This window comes from Mytilus californianus, unplaced genomic scaffold (genome assembly GCF_021869535.1).
Source record: "Mytilus californianus isolate M0D057914Y unplaced genomic scaffold, xbMytCali1.0.p SCAF_2, whole genome shotgun sequence".
Lineage (NCBI taxonomy): Eukaryota > Metazoa > Mollusca > Bivalvia > Mytilida > Mytilidae > Mytilus > Mytilus californianus.
In genome coordinates this window covers 54,882,023-54,899,627 of record NW_026262668.1, presented here as the reverse complement: position 1 = coordinate 54,899,627, position 17,605 = coordinate 54,882,023, and the positions used below count along the sequence as shown (strand labels likewise).

Genomic DNA, 17,605 nt, shown 5'->3' with positions numbered 1-17,605 from the left:
AAAAAGAGACATCCTGGAGATTATGTGATGTATAATGACGATGACCATGACTGCGTCTACGTCGAGGAGTAGAGTGAAAATGTTCATCACATTCACCGACTTACAGGAAGGACTAGATAGAAAACCTATACCATCAAATTTGTCATTGCAACCATATGGATTAGCAGTTCCAAATTGTCGAATCAAGTAATCTTCTTTTTGTCTACGGAGAGGTGCTGCAAGATGAGGATTGCAAACAAATGCAAATATAAAAGAACAGGAAAACTAGTAACCCTATAAAACAGATAATATTCTGAATTTTTTTATTCTGACGTTAAGATAATTTTTTTACTAATTCAATATGGAATATATGAGTCACTGACTACATCTATGTTCAATTTTTCACATCATTATCCAAACTTTTAGCTCGATCGTGACAAAAAGTGTTTTATTTTATTCCACTTATAGTTTTTGATTGCACCCTTGTTATCTGTTTTTCTGTTTATACAACACAAAGGTTTAAAACTATTAAAAGTATAGAATTACAAAAGTACAATTCAGCATGCCAAATTTGATCAATTATGTAACAACCTTAAACGATAAATAGCTTAATGATCGAAAGCGATGTGTCCAGGATGTTTGTACGAAGAAATAAACATCCATTCAAATACTGCTTAATTTGATGATGACTAACACGTAATTTTATAATCGTCGAGTAAGTTTTGTTAAAGCAATTAGCTTTTCTGATATATAAATACATAGCAGCATACATCTGGATTATCTATTCAAACGTTTTTGCAACATGGTGCACATTCTACTGTGTGTGTGTTTTCTGATCGTAGGGCTGTCTTCAACTGTAGATGGGTACTGTTTTACACAGCAACCAACAGGTAAATTTAAACAATTTATATTCTTATCTAGTCATAATGATGAGGGTCATTCTGATCATAACACAAAACGAATATTTATCTTGTAGTTTCTATTTTCGTTTTACTTTTAAAACAGTTCAAACTTGAATTTGTAGTATAACTCACATGAATAATTGATAAATGGATTTCATATGTTGAAATTATTTTCGTCAATGTAATTAAGACTTCTCTGCAAGCGCAGGGACCCTTCAAAAAAAGAAATATATCATTTTCCATACTTTTATAGCAACGCTGCAATTAATATTATACATCACACAATGGGTGCCACTTGTAGAACAGGATCTGATTACCCTTGCGGATCATCTTATATTATCCCCAGATTTTGGTGGGGTTGGTGTCAGCCAGTCTTTGGTGTTCTATGTAATTTTTTGTTGCTTTGTTTATGTATAACTGGTAAATTAGCAAGTCAGGGATTTCGTTATCACAAATTAATTAAGACTTGTACTCAATTCTTTCATAGATACAAATATTTGGTTAGGAAGTTTGGCTTAAGCTGTAGAATTTCGATTTCGGTTCATATCTGGAATTAGTCTAAAAAGTTACCTTGAACTTTTGTAAACTTTTATTTGCCGCGACTGCGGTCCGAACACCATCCCTGAAATAACCAATGTGTCACTGTTCATAAACACATCGATGACACCACTTGGCTAATCGGATGATATTCAATTGTCGATTTTACATATATCAATATGATACGGTACACTATATTCACAGGGTTTGAGCCTTAAAATATTTAAAAACGACGTTTGTATGGAGTAAGTTGGTAACCGCAAGGTTAGGATGAGTTGAGAGTAACACTTGTAGACATAGTTCGAATCCCTATTTCAGATTTCCCTTTTTTCCTAAATTTCATTTGTGAGGTCATTGATATTTTAGCAAAAAGAAAAAATAATAATTTGTTTTTTTTTTATTATTATAAACCATTTCATGTAATTCATGAGAAATTTATTGTCAATTTCATCCGTTTCCAACTGCTGCATTATTTCACATATTCGTAGAAAAAAACAAAAAAACTTATTAAAGATACCAAGCATATGATTTGTACGCCTGAAGCGTTTCGTCTACAATAGACTCACAAGTGACCCTCGAATCCAAATCAAGTACGAAGTTGGAGAGCATTGAGAATCCAAAATTTTCGAAAGGTTTTACCAAATACAGCTATCGTAATCTATTCCTGGCGTAGAAAATCCCTAGTGTTTCGAATAATTCAATAATTTCAATGATTTGGTAATAATTTTCATTTACTATTAAAATCATGCATGTGAGTGTATTTTAAGTAGTTATTTAAGCTTACAAATAATACGGTATAATTAAAAAAGAAACTGTAATTGGGTAAAGTCGCCACAACAATAGTGTAAGTACGAGACACAATGAATAAGCGTTAGTTCGTAAAAAAGATACGATTTGCCCTCTGGGCACATGGTATCTTTTTAAAGAACTAATGATTATTTATTGTATCTCAAACACAAACATTTGGCCGATTATCTCCTTTAAAGCCCAATGGTGTTGGCGAAAGAGGCAACGCAACTTGTGTGCAAATAAATTTTGAATCACACTGATTTACAGATCACCATGTCACTTAATTATTGAGAAATTTAGAATTAAAATTCAGATTTTTTAATAATATTGTTTATTTTTCAATGTATCTTTGTCTGAACAGTATACTATTTCAATTTTCCCTCGAGTAATTATTATACGGTAAATTTCTTTTTGACAAATTCAATATTGGTAGTAGAGTAAATGCACAGCAACTGATCAGGTGTGCCTGTCACATGAATATACAATAAGATTTCAACATCAGCCAAGTTCATTTTGGTCAAATGCCTTTTTTTTTTATATAACTGATTATTACGAAAGTTTACGGAAAATTTAATCGAATTTTGTTGCTCTTATGAAAAATGAACCAAAGGACACATTTGTACATTACTTGCTTTCGTATCGTGTTCACAGATATTGTCGAAAACAATGGAAAAAGTAAATAAACTCATCACAAATACAGGGCTTGAAATTTTGTACGCCAGACGCGCGTTTCGCCTACAAAAGATTCGCCAGTGACGCTTTAATAAAAAAGTAAAAAAAAAAACCATTGAGGACCTTGAGTAATTGTTTCAGATCTTTGATTAATGAATTCAAATATTTAATACTCTATTTTTTTCATATTTATCTTTGCGGCATATTTATAAATAAATATGGAATAAGAATACACAGAGAATCTTAAGCTATTTCTATATATTAATTTTTAGAGTGTTTGGTGGTAGTACTAAGCATCTTTTATTTCTACTAAATCTACTAATTTATAAGTTTTCGAGTACCCCGACCACTGAAATTTATTGCTTCTGTGTAATTTAACGATTTATTGTTTTGTCTGTTTTAAAAAAAGTGAAAGTAATTTATTTGATTAGAAAATAGGTTATTAAAATATTTATCAATTTTTTTCTTTCTCACAATATTAGGTTGTCTAAATTATTGAACAAACATAATTAGGATAAAACGATACCGAATGACGTTACGTTATACTTATTGTTCCTGACGTTATTGAACAAAGTTCCTAGATACCACTCAATGCAGCAGGTTCCGTCGTGTTTCTAGAGGTTAACGATAATTTTTTGTAAAATATTTTTGATTGTAATTTAGCATTGATGAAGAGTGCGGAGAGATTTTAATACAATACGTTATTTGACATTGATTGCTTCGTCGTCTTTCTCTCGTTCTTCTCCTCATTTTTACATTAAATATATCCTTTTTAAATGTTCTTTTCTTTTGACAAGTAAGCATTAGTACGATTTATCTATATCTATTATTATGCATAACAGACTGATGTTTTTTTTTATTCTGGGTTGTTTTTTTTTGCAATAAATTCTTAAATATGATGCACGCCGTTTTCCAATGAAATTTTGTTTTGAAAGTAGAAATCCAAATTATAGAAAACTAGGATAATGTGTGAAATTACGGGGAATTGTATCACTATTAATGCAACTCCGTTAAGAGACCACTTTGTTTTGAAATGGTCGCCAGAAAAAAAAAACGTTTGGACATGATGTACAAGTACTGATGATGAAAAACACACCAATTCACAAAGTGGGGAGACAAAATGATTCACATACGATAAATAAAGATGCTTTTTTAGGGAGGAGCATATTGCTCACATAGGCGTCGGAATAAACCCGAGGGTATTTACAATCTTATAAGGAGTTTTTTTTAACAAGTATACAAGTATGTATGTATGTAAAAAAAGAGTTGGTATTTCTTTGTGTGAATAAATGCAGATGTGGGAAATACAATAAGACAGCAACTGGCAAATTAACTACAAACAAAACCAAAGACGTCTAGATAACAAGTGACTAATGCAGCATAGACAAGAACTTTTTTACTGCTAATTTGTAGTTTTTTTTACTGCTAATTTGTAGTTTTAGTAAAAATTCGTTCTTCCCTTGAAATAGGAAGTTGATAAGTGTATTTAGTAACGTAAGTATTAAATCTGTCAAATTATAACATCACATTCATGTTCACAACAATAGTCAGATTTTAATTATAACAGTAACATACTTCAGTGTCCTTGTACATATTTGTTAAAGCCTTTAAACTTCTTGTATTTCAAGATTACACTCAAATCATTATGAAATAAGGAGATGTGGTATGTATGATTGTCAATGAGACAACTTTCTATCAAAGACCAAATGGCGTACATGTTAGCTTGCTTACATTGCTACATTTGAGATCTCCCAATTACCATTCCACTATGAACTAAATATTCAAAAATACATTTTGTCACCAATGCCTTATAAAATAGAACATAATCATATACACTAATATAAATTTTGGTCCCTTGACAAAATGGCGGGAGCATATTGTTTTACCCGTGTCCTTTCGACCGTCCGTTCCGCACTTGGTATATAGGGTTTACACGGCTAATCTCTTAGCACTACATGTTTTACATCCCAACTTTTCTAAATTGTGTGCCTGCTGTTAGTACATATACTTAAGGTATGTATACTGTCAGAATTTTTGTTAATGACGGTTGTAATTTTCATAGCTAACCGAATGTTTAAACTTTTTTGACGGGTGCATCATATGTGTTTTTTAAACACAACTATTTCAAATTGTATTGTATCGTCCTAAACATGTATGAAATATTTGCCACTGGACGTTAAGCAACCACCAGTCAATCAATTCAAATTGTATTTCAACATAACTGTTGACTTAATCAAATTTTAGTAGCACTTCATTTATGCATGGACGCAGTGGTGGCATCAACTTTGTCTGGTTTAGTAGGGTTAAGTTGCAGATTCAGTTTTGAAAAGCTAAATGTGCATCCGGTTAGGACGAAATAAAATTTGATCAGTAGAATAGTAAGAAATTTACGAAACATGACAGGAGAAATGAAAATAAAAAAACAAACACCATTCAGATCTTGTTATATATTTTTTCAACACCTGAGTAAATAAAAAACGTTATTCTGTATTCAGTAACGTCACACGTTTTCTGTCAAATTCTGAGCATTCCGGTCAACTTTGAAGCAATTTATCTAAAAAACAAGGATGTTGACATACTTGTTTCTATACATGCATGGATTCAGTATACAATCTTGGATATTAAATTAGGTTTTAGGCTTCAACCGTATATGAGAACAGAGCCATTCAATCAACAATCTAGAAAAATAAGTAAAAAACACGGCATTTTCACTATATATCAATGTAAATTTGCCGCCACAAAATTGACGTTTTCTTATGAAAATTACAAAAAAACAAAAATGGTGACCCCCATTTTATATTTCATATTCCGATGTAACCCGAATCAAGGTACAAGTTTACCAAACATTTTAAAAATCGGGAGATATGCCATTTGGTATTGTGTTACCTTAATACATGTGGTTTGGTCGAATTGTATGCATTAACTTTAGAGAAAGCGCTATTTTCCTGGCTGGAAATATCATTGATATGTTACATTCGGTACATTTACGGTTGATAAGATGATAAAAGTTATTGCACCCAGGCAAAGAGTTGGCACATCCTTAATTTTTTGTTTTCAACGAACTTTAATTTCGTTATTGAGTTTGGTCTTCCAACTGGTTTGATTTGAGCACAATAGACGAGTCTTATGTAGATGAAACGCGTTTCTAGCGTACAAAGTTATAAGCCTGGCGTCATTGATTCCAATTAAGTCTTAGTTACTACATTAAAAAAAGAAATGATATATTATGAATTAGATAAGTTGAATACTTCGTCAGTAATTTTATCATTCAATCATTTGTTCTCTTTAGATTGTGTTTACAAAGGACAAATAATAAAAGATGGAACAAGGTATAAATCTTTCAAGGAATGTATCGACTGTGGGTGTAGCAACGGATCCCTAAGTTGCTGCTCGTAAGTCGTTTTTATTTACATCATACTGGATTCATTTCAAATAATATATATACTATACTAAAATTTACTGTACATGTACTTTTTCTGGTGTACTTATTTTTTCGAATTTGGTATTGCCAATTGGTTCGCGAGGTTTAAATTTCGCAATATTTTCGAAAATATAAAAATTTAACGGATTTTAAATACTTAAAAATGTTCAATTTTTGATAAAATTGAGTGATGATTGTTACAGTTATATGTCAAGGTAAATGTAGTATTGACATTTAGTACATACATACAACTACCTTATCTTTCGTCCGTTTTTGTTCATTATATATTTTTTTAACAATTTTGTCGATCTAAATTCCACCCATGTCATATACCTTCTCTAGCACAATCACTCTTTGTATATACTTAACCACCAAAAACCATTCACATGTTTAAAACTTTACTTTCGGTTTTAGTATTGGCGGGTACATCACTAGCCATTCTGCTGAGTGTAAAGTGGTACCTGATGGACGTTGTTCGCAAAAGGTTGTCCTTATTGCTGATGAAACACAGCTTTGTCCAGGAGGACATTCCGGCGTTGGACGTTAAATTTTAATAAAATTACGTATTTACTGAACGAAATGTGTAGTCTTATCATTTTTATATCATTGTGTTAAATGATACGAATATGCCTGTATAACTCCATATGTTTTCTTCAATGAAATACCATACACTACTAGTTCTATATTTGTTTTAAGCTTACATGGCCCAGAGGGCCAGTTTGTGCTTTTCTTATCATTTGGTGGCCGTTAACTTTAACAAACATCTTGTCTGAGTAGTCTTTTAGACCAAATGAAACCAAACCTGCCGCAATCATCCTTAGGATATCTAGTTTTGAAAAAAACATTTCCAATGATTCCGCCTACCAATCATCATCGCTGCAAGGCTAAAAATAGAACACAGCGGTCTGTTATCTTGTAAACTGTTATTGTTATTTTGAAAAAAATTATAATAGAAAGAGAAAATCTGACAAGACAAAATTGTAAAGAATGTCAAGATCTACCTACTATTTATTAGATTAAAACTCAGACTTTACCTTATAGGAATTATTCCATTAAATGACGATTTTCCCCTTTTTCGATTTTGGCTATTATCACTATAACCTTAATAGATAAAGTTTAATTCTTAAGATCAAACATGATCAGCAGGACATAATCTACAAATAAATTAAGGACAAAAATCGCCAATTTACTGCTTAAACGATTAATTGCCTTTGAAGATTGATATTTTCAATTTATTTGCGTTTTCGGGAAAGTATTTAAAGTATGTGCATGTTCTATTGGACACAATTTGATATACTTCAAAGGGGAATAGCATATATTACATATCCAGAAGCGATGTTCACAAATAAGAAAGCTTCATATTTTGCGGATTACCGATCTCTAAAGAGATCATACTTATGAAGGGACAAAAAGAGACAGAAGATACCAAAGGAGTTATAAAACCAAAAACATAAACGATACCAATTTTTCTGCACCAGATGCGCATTTCGACAATCAATGTCTCTTCAGTGATGCTCGAGGCCAAAATATTTGAAAATCCAAAGCTTATTAAAAAGATAAAGAGCTATAAACCAAAAAGGACAAAAAAGTATAGCAAAAGTCGGACAAGGAATGGCCAAAAAGAAAAACGATGAAACACGTGCAAACGGTCTCAAAACAATACACATAAAGCTAAGGACTGACCAATTAAGTCAATTGATGTTCAAAACATATACCCTGAAAAACCCTAGGTACAAAATAAACATTGAAACAGAATTATAAGTTGTGTCCAATCCAAACAAAATATATCATTTGTAATCTTAATCTATTTATATGTCTATGGCAGATGTAGTGTTAATCATCCTTCATTGTTTGCTTATGTAACAGTGTAGTTGAGCTTCGTTGTTGATTTTCTCCCATGTTTTGTTATTCAGAAAAGCATTGAAAGGTTGAGAATGTTAAGATAAACAAAATCAGCAAATAACACTGAAATAGGACACTTTGTATATAGGATGATTTGTGTTTTGCATACAAATCACAATGAAAAGGTCAAGATTCAAATTTCAGTGCACACGATACTTACATCTAAAGTAATGCAAATACTCTTGGATGATCACTACAGTTTACCTTAATTTCTTACTTGTCTAAAATATGTTTTTCTTTGATTTTTCAAAAATATTCTCCATTTTCAAATAAACGGTAAATGTAAAATATAAAACACGTTCAGAAATCAAGTTAAACCGTAGTTTTAATATCAAAGCATTCTTTTGCGGTATTTTCTTGAACAGGGTGAAAGTGTGCAAATCGTTTATCCTATCGCTTTAATTACTTTTGTGACGTTGAAACCATGAGTAATCTTCCATTATTCAAACTTGGCTGTCACACCTTGTCAAGCCTTTTTAATTTTTACATCTGTAGCCGGTTAATTTGGGTTTGCCTGTTGCTACATGTGCGATTGGTCGGTTGGCCGTGTGAAAGTATTTTTGTGGAGAAATAAATTTTGAAATCAAGACTATTTTTTTGCATTGCACATTGGATGTGTACTGATTGATATATAAGTCTTATAAAAATGATTTCTTTTATTAGTTGTTATTGGCTTTGAACTAGCTGTCAGTAACTGCGAGTTCTCTCAGACATTACTTTATGTCTTTTTTGTCTTTTTTGTATAATGTATAAGTACTCTGTCACGTCCAGTCTTTGTTTTTGTCAGATGTTTTTCTACTTTGTATAAATCTGATGAGTTACGCCATTTTCAACTGATTGTTATAGTTTGTTCTAATGTTTTGCTGTAACAGCACTGTCCCAGGTTAGGGGGTGGTTTAGCGCTCATAAACATGTTTAATCCCTCCACATTCATTATGTGCCTGTCCCAAGTCAAGAGCCTGTAGTTCAGTGGTTGTCATTGGTTCTTGTCTGTCATACTTGTAAATTAGGCTGTCAGTTTTTTTCAATTGAATTGTTTCATATTTTTCTTGTCGGGGTATTTTACAGCCGACTATTTTTCTCATTGTTGAAGGCCGTACGGTTTCGTATTATTACTTACATCCACTTTATTTGAATTTTGGTAGATAGTTGTCTCATTGGCAATCATACCACATCTCCTTATTTTTATATTAGACGTTTATTTTTATTTTATCAATATAATATTATGTCTACCTAAGTCATTGTAAAACCTCTGACCTAAGGCATAAACATTATTTTTTGTATTTTGTGTATACAATAGAGAACTATATTGATAAGATTTAATCATTAAGCATTAAATCAATTTAATAAGTTGAGATAATCGTCTGCTAAACTAGAATTAACTTTTCTTTAATTTTTAAGGACTTGAGCGTCATTTTTTTACCTACATAATCTCATAAGCGGTTTTCCCGCTTTTATTTGATATAAAATTGCATGCTTTTCGTGATTTGTTCATTGCGTGATTTGAACTGAAAGAACACAAAAAGGACAGGCTGATTCGGACAGAAGATAAGTACAAATGTTTTATTGATAGTTAGATATATTTATTGCAGGTGTATTTTCCGGATGATTTTATTTCTGTAATTTGTAAAAGAAAAGATTGAATTTTATTTGAAAGTTATTTCTTGCAAATAGTTCGATTCATTAGTTAAATTTTTCGCTTACTTGTTTAGCATATTACACTGAAAAAACTATGATTTAATTAATAAGTTACATTGTGCACACATATTTTAACCATTTAATAGCATCAAAATTAAATGCTTTACTACAGGTGATATATTTGTTTGTTTTGAATGTATGAGCGATACACTTTGAACAGGTAATTACAATGTATGTAGTGTATGCATTGTTAACATTTACATGCCCGGTTACGTTTAATTTGATTACACGTTAAATCTTTTATATGTTAAAAATTCGAGGATACATAATTTAATTAAGTTATAAGCTTAGTAATAGAAGGAACTAAACCGTTAATAAACGATGTTTTATTTTATTAAAAGCACACATTGTAGCTGTTTTAGTTATATTTTTTTAATAACATTCAATTGTTTTAATGCATTAACATGTATTAAAGTTTATTTAAGACTACGTAGTGTGTAAATATATTGGTATTTCAATTTATTTAAGTTGAATAATTATTTTTAAGTTGAATTTATATTTTGAAATATGAACAAGGCTTTAAAGACTTTATGTATGTATCTAAGCTGTCTTTATAATTATAATAGTTTATAACAATGCCAAGAGGTAGAGGTAAGCGTCGCCGGCAGGACCCGGTTGGAGGTCGAGAACTACGAGTTAGGAGGGCTTCTAGGAAAGAAGTACAACAGCCACAACCAGTTGTTAGGAATGTGAGAAGGCGTCCTCCAGCTGATGCAGACGATGAAGCACCTTTAGAAAGAAGACGGCGGGTTGATGAACCACAATTTGTTGCCTGCACCCTGATGTAGACATTCAAGTGAATGAGCCGCAATTAACTGCCTTAGGTGAGGTTAATGAAGTTTTTGATGAACCTCTAATGTTACCCGGTTTTTAAGAAATTTACATATTTGTTAGCCAAAAGCTTAAGGATAAAATTTGGAATTTTGAGTACATTGATTTGTCCTTTATGCATCGTAACAATATTAACTGCCAAACAAATAATGAAAACACCATTGGCATTAATGACGGTATCTGGTTATTCAAAACAAAGTTTAAAAAACCCATACTATTAATTCTGTTGAAGATTGGACTGATTCTTTTTTTGCTTATGCCCAGGTCCTTATTGAAAGGTATCCTGGAAAGGTAAGTGAACTTTTCTCGTGTATGTCCATATTAAGGGGTGCAGCGGTTGATCATCCTGTTGAAAAATGGTATTCTTATGACCAACAATTCCGTTTGAGGGTATCAAGGGATTATACAAAAAAATGGTCATCTATAGATGGTTTTTTGTGGTTACGTAATTTAACTACCAATACTCAAAAACAACAAGCTAATGTTGGTTATGTTGGTTATAAATGCTACGATTTTAATTTTAAAGGTTTTTGTAATAAACGCAATTGCCAATACAGGCATGCATGTCTCAAATGTGGTTTTAATCATCCTGCTTTAAGATGTTGTCGATATATGGACAATGAAGTTAATACTGGTCTATTTAGGTTTAAGAGGAATAACATTGCACCTTTGCTAAACAACTCTGCTTATAGACAAAACCCAAAAGGAGGTTTTAACAAAAGATAATTTACATATTTTCAAAACTACAGCCAAACCAGTTTAATATTTGGGCTCTAGGAACATCTCCGGTTAATGTAAATGAACTCTCTAAGCTTTTGGAAATATAGCCTGATAATCAAAGTGCTGTTGAACTTTTGAATGGATTTAAATATGGTTTTAAAATTCACTATGAAGGTCCTAGACGTTCATGCGAATATAAAAATGTGTTGTCTGTTTTAAAAAACCCTATTGAAGCTCAAAAGAAGTTGAATAATGAGATATCATTAGGTCGAATGGCAGGCCCATTCAAACATAAACCTATTTCAAATCTTCGGTGCTCTCCTACTGGGTTAGTTCCTTATAAAACTGGTAGACTTAGATTGATAACTCATTTGTCTTACCCACCGAATGAAAGTATCAATAATTTTATTGATACTCAGTTTACCAAGGTCACTTATTCATCATTTGACAATGCAGTCAAAATTGGTAAACAAATGGGGAAATCAGCTTTAATGGCAAAAATGGATACTAAATCAGCATTTCCTTTACTAAAATGTTATCCCGGTGATTTTGATTTACTTGGCATCAAACTAAATGGCCTTTACTATATACAAAAAACAATGCCCATGGGATGCTCTATTAGTTGTGCTACGTTTGAGAAATTTTCAACCTTTTTGCATTGGTCAGTTAAAAATAAAACGCATCCATAAAATTTTGATCATTATCTTGATGATTTTATATTTGTTGGAGAAGCTCATGACTGTCTCTATCTTATGACTGCATTTTCAAATGTTTGTTCAAGCTTAGAGGTTCCTATAGTAAATGAAAAAAACAGAAGGTCCTTGCACAAAACTTGAATATTTAGGTTTGTTAATTGATTCAGATGAGATGTTGGTTAAAATACCAGATGATAAAATTGAAAAACTAAAAGATCAAATAAATGGGGTATTGACAAAACGAAAAGTTCCTCTTAAAGAAACGCAGTCTTTAACAGGTTCGTTGGCTTTTTGTGCAAGGGCTCTTCCTTCCGGTAGGGCATTTATGAGGCGTTTATATGGCTTTTTTAAAAATGTTAAAAAACCTCATCATTTTATAAGATTGACCAAAGGAATACGAGATGATTTGCAATGTGGCAATATTTTCTTAAAGAATTTAATGGCTATACATATATCCAAGATTTGGACTGGGTTTCAAATGCTGATTTACATTCGTGTACTGAAAGTGCAGGTGGTCATTCATTGGATTGTGCAGCTTATTTAAATGGGTCATGGGCAATTTTACAATGGCCATATAATTGGGACAAACTTTTATTAAGTGACATTACTTATTTGGAAATACTACCTATTGCTTTGGCCATCTATTTATGGAAAGAAAGATTTACAAATAAGAAGATAATTTTTCATTGTGATAATATGGCTGTTGTTACAATTTTAAATACAAAATCTTCAAAAAATGACAGAGTTATATTTTTGTTAAAAAAATAGTTTTGTGGACATAGATATTCAATTTTCAGTTTAAAGCGTTGAATATTTTTTCAAAAGACAATTTTAATACTGATGCTTTATCTCGTGGACAGATGAAGAAGTTCAGAGAAGTAACAATCAATGCCGACTCGAAGCCACAGACTATTCCACAAGAATTCTTAGATCTTTTGATGTAGAAGCTTCAAAATTGTTGAATTATTCAATTTCTCAAAGTACGAAGAACGTTTATGAAACTGCAATGCGTTGGTTCAATATGATCAGGATGGAATATTTTATTCCACTTAGTTGGCCACCAAGTAACAGACAAATTATTCTTTATATTGGTTTTTTGTCACTTAATCAGTATTCATCATCTACAATTAGATCATATATACATGTATCTGGATTAAGTTACAAATTAAAAATTCAAGAGAATGAAGATTTAACTAAATCTTTTATCATTCAGAAACTTTTGGGTGGTTGTTATAGACTTTACAAGTCTAAAGAAATCAGGGAACCATTAACTATTGATATCTTAATCAGATTAAATGCGGCTTTGAGGCACGTGTGCTCTTCTAGATATGAAACCATAATGTTTCAAACAGCATTTAACTTAGCTTTTGCTGCATTTTTACGTGTGAGTGAAGTTGTCATTACATCAAACGTTATACACGAGCATGTTTTACATAGGCGAAATGTTTATATTGACCATGTAAAAAATCAGCTGTTTGTTTCTATAAAATTTTCAAAAACTGATAAAAAAAGGGAGATCCACTACTTTAGTTGTGGATAAAAATGAATCAAATGAAATTTGTCCTCTACATAGTTTGAAAGCTTTTTTGCAAGTTAGACCTGGAATTGATGGTCCTCTTTTTTGCCATGTTAATGGCAAATCATTGACAAGATTTCAGTTTCAGACTGTTTTAAACAAAGGACTCCAGTTTTTGAGTTTTAACACATCTATATTTAATACGCATTCGTTTAGAATAGGAGCAGCGACATCAACCTTTATGTCTGGTAATCTGAAAATCAGATAAAAACCATGGGTTGCTGGATGTCGTCGTCATTCCAGCGCTACATTAGAATTCCTAATATTTAATTTTGGGTGCAGCAAAAAATTACATTTGGATCATTGGTTCATCTTTGGTAAAAAGGGCATCTGAACACACTCAAACTAGAGCAACTGGTATTGATCTGGGTCTGGATAAACTTGGATACGGTATTGTGTGGATAGGTCATTCAGGAATGTTATGGCATATAATTCTTTCAATAATAACTGTATTGTTGAATTGGAGAGGGCAACCTTCAATAATTCTTATTCATTGCGGTGGTAATGATTTATGTAACATTCAAAATGGTAAACTTTTATACAATATTAAGGACACTTTACATCAGTTAATGTCATCGTTACCAAACACAACTGTTATTTGGTCATACATTTTGCCAAGGCAATCTTGGAGGAATACCATGAATAAAAAGGCAATAGAACGTTCTAGAGCCCGTTTAAATAAGGGGGTTAGATCTTATCTACATAAAGTTGGGGGCAAGGCTATCAAACATTTTGGTTTTGATGATATCCATCCAACTCTTTTCGCCGATGATGGCGTACATCTGTCATATATTGGCAATGACATTTGTATCAATGCTATTAAGTCAGCATTAGAGTTGTTTATTAAATATCCAAACAGATTTTTATATCCAGAGAAAATTAAAACAGTATAAAGTTGTAAGCCATCATGTATTGGCTCATGAAGTTTAAATTATTAGTTATATTTTAGTTGAATATTTTATTCAGTTGTTAAACACATGCATTAAGTTGAACAGTTCTGTTGAATATACAACAATTTTGTTGTTTAGTTGTAAATGCATAGTTAAATAAATGTTGAGTTGTACACGTTGTTTATAGTTGTACTGTTGTATAGTATAGTTGATATAATCCGTTGAACTATTGTATAGTATAGTTGATATACTCCGTTGAACTGTTGTATAGTATAGTTGATATACTTCGTTGAAGTGTTGTATAGTATAGTTGATATACTCCGAAGTTTACTAGCATTTGGCTGAATTTATCACAGTTGTCGTCTGGTAGCCCAGTTGCCATTTGGAGAAAACATATGATGGTTGCCCTTCAATGTTTTTTTTATCTTGGACATTAATGAGACATTGTCGATGAATGCAAATTCGTTGGATGGTTGATATATAGTTGAACTGTCCTAATAAATCCATGACAAAAAATTGCCAAAATTCAAACTTACTATTTGTTGTTTTTTATTATGATTATTAATTAGTTTGTCTTACAATTTGTCTATAACGAAGGTAATCTGGAATCATTGGAAATATTACAAGTGATTTCAATGAATTTGGGTTATCTTTTATCAGTATCGAATTCCAAAATTTACATCTGTTGGTTTCTTTCGAATATTTAATACTAAGATTTAACCATTAAGTATTAAATCAATTTAATAAATTGAGATAATCGTCTGCTAAACTAGAGTTAACTTTTCTTTAATTTTTAAGGACTTGAGCGTCTTTCTTTTACCTACATAATTTCATAAACGGTTTTCCCGCTTTTTTTGGATATAAAATTGCATGCTTTTCGTGATTTGTTCATTGCGTGATTTAAACTGAAGGAACACAAAAACCCACCCTATCCCACCCTTGAGAATACTTTTTCTGCTGTTTGTTGTATATTTTCAGATATTGTCAAAAGAAGCATTGTGGATTGGACAGAATGTGACCTGAATACATAGTGTTACTGAATGGCTGAATTTATCACAGTTGGCGTCTGGTAGCCTAGTTGCCATTTGGAGAAAACATATGATGGTTGCTCTTCAATGTTTTTATCTTGGACATTAATGAGACATTGTCGATGAATGCAAATTCGTTGGCCGGTTGATATATAGTTGAACTGTACTAATAAATCCATGACAAAAAATTGCCAAAATTCAAACTTACTTTTTGTTGTTTTTTATGATGATTATAAATTAGTTTGTCTTACAATTTGTCTACAACGAAGGTAATCTGGAATCGTTGGAAATATTACAAGTGATTTCAATATATTTGGTTTATCTTTTATCAGGTATATAGAATTCCTAAATTTACATCTGTTAGTTTCTTTCGAATATTTAATAATTATTATTATTGGAGGAAGAAAAATCAAATGCTTCAAATGACAGTTGTTAGATCTTCAGTAAACGCATTATCCATTCGTTTAAATTTAATTTTACGACAGTCATAACACAAGCAAAAGGGTATATATATGTATAACGTTCTGTGGCATATTAAAAAAATAAGAGAACATTTATTCGTACGAGTTGATGTAGATTAACCTACGATCAACTTTCATACTAAGATTATTTATGTTGGTAATAAGAACCCCGGACCTTCAAAAAAATCATTTTTGTCCTCTGGACTGCATAATTTTTTTGCACGGAACAAATGTGTATTTCCATCAAAGACTCCAACGATCAGATTTTCGTGAACATTTAAATATCATTCTAACAACAAATAACTCGTGAAAATATCAAGAAGCATATGAATCCCTGTGTGCAAAATTTACGTTGATTGGAGTCAGTGTAGCTTTTGTGGAAACATTGATACATGTATTCATTTTAGATTTTGTTATAACTGAACAGGTATAACAACAGTTACGGGATCTATATTCTTTTACTACAAATTAAGCAGGTAATTTCAATGAATTTGGTCTTACTCAATCATTTTTTCTTATTTGAGGACGTATATTTGAGACAATTCTGCATACATGTTTATTTGCAATTTTGTTCATGCTGATTTCAAAAGCCTCTTGCATAGCTATCCCCTTCCTTTCTTTAACTGAATAGTCGCCCCCTTGCAATTTGAAATTGTACTCACTTCTTCGGTTTCTGTGTTTCAATATATATCCATGAATTTAATGATATGTTCACAATACATCTGTTTTTGGAATAATAAATCATGTGCACAAGACTAAACTGGTCAACATGTACAGGTTATTATGTCAACATAAAAGTAACAGTGTAATGATAACCTTTAAACTGGGTGCACTCGTTTAATATTCTAGTATAAAAGGTATTGTGAACATTTTTAATTCATGGATAGATACTGAAACACAAATAAAAAAAAGAAGTACAATTCTAAATTAAATCGCTGTGACCCGTCGTTTTCAAATCAACAGGACAGCTGCATTTAACAGGTCGGGCACATTTCTTTATACGGACATGTATTATTTAGCATACATATGCCCCCGTCAATGCATGTATTAGTGTTTGTTGAAAAATAAAGCATTTTTTTTTATTTTGACGATTGACCTATCCACTGAATGATTTGCAATGCATGATGGACTACTTGTCTATAACTGACACGCTACTTAATTTTAGAAAGAATTTTTCTTGCTTTTTTTCTCTCGATTACTTGGTTATTCTGTCAAAAGAAACTCTTTGCTGTGAGTATATAAATATATTCAAAACAAATTCCTATAAATTTTCATGCAAAAAAAATATTTATGAATGGACATGTGTAAAATAGGAACTATATATATCCCCATTGAGAGGTCCCTGACATACTGTAATTGCGTGATGCCTGAATAGTAAAACTATAATCAAATTACGTATGATTTGATATTCGTTCACATAATCACAATAACCGTCATCAGGTAAGCTCTAGAACAGAAGATAAGAAGCAAAAAAATGCTAAATCTTTGAGAGCATATAAAAAAG

General features: G+C 31.6%; 1 long non-coding RNA gene across 1 annotated transcript; it reads left to right on the top strand.

The window, feature by feature from the left end:
* The first annotated feature begins 609 nt into the window (after positions 1–609).
* LOC127728794 (uncharacterized) lies at positions 610–6,880 on the top strand. The gene is made up of 3 exons (XR_007994376.1): positions 610–869; positions 6,169–6,271; positions 6,715–6,880. It is a non-coding gene; the product is annotated as an uncharacterized LOC127728794 (long non-coding RNA).
* Positions 6,881–17,605: the final 10,725 nt, after the last annotated feature.